This window comes from Austrofundulus limnaeus, unplaced genomic scaffold, assembly GCF_001266775.1.
Source record: "Austrofundulus limnaeus strain Quisiro unplaced genomic scaffold, Austrofundulus_limnaeus-1.0 Scaffold239, whole genome shotgun sequence".
Taxonomy (NCBI): Eukaryota; Metazoa; Chordata; class Actinopteri; order Cyprinodontiformes; family Rivulidae; genus Austrofundulus; species Austrofundulus limnaeus.
In genome coordinates, this window is record NW_013952641.1 from 801,604 (window position 1) to 803,667 (window position 2,064).

The 2,064-nt window shown below is 46.7% G+C and overlaps 1 protein-coding gene across 1 annotated transcript in view; it reads right to left on the reverse strand.

The window, feature by feature from the left end:
- Positions 1-1,685, reverse strand: part of klhl29 (kelch like family member 29) — a gene marked incomplete at its 3' end in the record, with an annotated part of 392,046 nt that extends 390,361 nt beyond the window's left edge. Inside the window, 1 exon segment of the mRNA XM_014020080.1 lies at positions 1,346-1,685.
- Between the last annotated feature and the right edge of the window lie 379 nt (positions 1,686-2,064).

Consider the following 2,064-nt stretch of genomic DNA (forward strand, 5'->3'; position numbering starts at 1 on the left):
ATTTATTTATTTTTTTTTTTTCCCCTGGCTTTAATCGGATAAATGCCTCTGGGTAATTTCTAAATGAATTCCTCAGGCCAACCCAAACCACATTTGATAGAGAAGGATTAACCCTGATTGGGTTTATTGCAGAGAAGCAAACTCAAAGAAAAAAAATAAAATAAAAAAATCACAATATTCTAGCCTTACAATAAAGCTCTGGAGCTGAGCACACAGTACAGAGGGGGTTAGGACCTCTGATTTGTGTGTTAACACCTCTATGTGCTGGTGCTCGTGCCATCATCCACCTGGCTGTGTACTTTAAATACACATGCACAGTGCACAAGGTGAGCAGACCCCTGCTAAATGACTCCGGCTCTGAGGCAACATGCATTGTCTAACTCGACCGAGCGAGAGCTCCCTGTCTGCTCGGGACAGGACCAGGACTAAAGCCCTTAATCCCCCTGCCTTGATTTGCGATAGCCTGCTAGGTTTTCAAATGTCATCAGTGGGGAAGTGTATCCTTCCTCCTGGCCCACATGCTCAGCACATTAATGCAACACCACTGGGCTACAGCCATTCAGGAAAAGAAACATGTCTGACCACTCTGCATCTATTTATACAGGGGGAAGAGTATACTCAGACCCACACTGTACACTGGCATCAGATCCAGGAGGAGCCAAGTGTGTCCTTCAATCTGAGACCACAATAAATTAAATGTGCATAAATTGTGCAAAGCAGGGATCAGGTCGCAAATAATTATAGAAAAAAATATGAACAGTGTTTTAATTTAACTAAGAAAATAAAGAGGAGTTAGGCTCATGTGTTTACAGCCAAGGTGTAGCCTGGCACTTTTTATTTTCAACACTTGATTAGAGTTTATTTTGACAGCAAATTCAACAAACGCCGCTCATTGTACAGTTAAAGCCACATGACATTGGGTTGCCAGTTTTTTGGACCAGTTTATCCACCATTAATGATGACATTTGTTTTGACCATTTTTTTTTTTTTGGCAATAAAAACAATTCCCTGCAGGGGCTTATTTCTAGTAATAAGAGCAACAATAACAGCCTGCTGTAATATGTTGACATGTCTATCACCTTCTGTTTCCCCGTTTGTTCCCTTTCTGCCAACCTCTGATATGTGAAGTTCGAGTTGCACCCCCCCCCCCCCCCCTGTTTCCAGGAGCGCTTGCACACAGCGAGCCCCGCACACGCGCACTGTTTATGAAGGCTTTGGCAGACAACACTGATGATCCTCCTCGTTCATTCACGGCAGGACAAGTGTCCGCGCGCGGAGCTCCAAAGCCACGCATAAAGTCAGCGCGGCGGCTGCTGTCACCTTCCGCCGGGCTGAGCGCGCTTACCTCTGCGTGCGCTGCTCCTCCTGTCCCCCCAACAGCACCTTCTCCTCCTCCTCCTCCCCCTCGGGGCGTTTGTCCTCGTATCTTTTTTATTTTTAATTTTCTTTCTCTCGCTACGTCGCTGCTTATGTCCACAAAGACCGCAGTTGCATTTCAGACAGAAAAAGGCAGCAGCCCCGGCCGTGTGTCGGTGAAGAGTCCGCCCGTGTGTCGGTGCTCGGTGCTCGGCTCGGAGCGCTCGGGACTCGGCCAGGCGCGTCTCTCTGCTGCGCGGCAGCGGATATGAGATGTGAGAGCGGGCTGCTCGGACTGACTGGCGCGCCGTGCGGCCACTTTACTCCGGGTGCTGCTCCTCCCCCTTCCACTGGCTTTATTTATTTATATGTTTAAATATATTTATTTACCGAGACAAGCCTTACAGCGCCCCCAGCCCGCCACTCTGCGCAATTACAAGTGCCTGTTTGGCCAAGCAGAAGTCTCAAATGTTCTAGTTTTAAGCTAAGATCAAATCTATTATGGTCAGTGATAGAAAATAACTGTGCATAAAACGCTTACTGCTCAGAGTGCTGGCTTTGAAAGATGCTCAGCTACTGCATTAAGTTTTAGCTCAATCTGAGGGACACCGTGAAGGGGATTGTTGCAACATGACATTTTTTCTCCGGATGATACACTAGTTAGATGCCCCCTTGCAGACAATAAATAAATAAATAAATAAATAAATA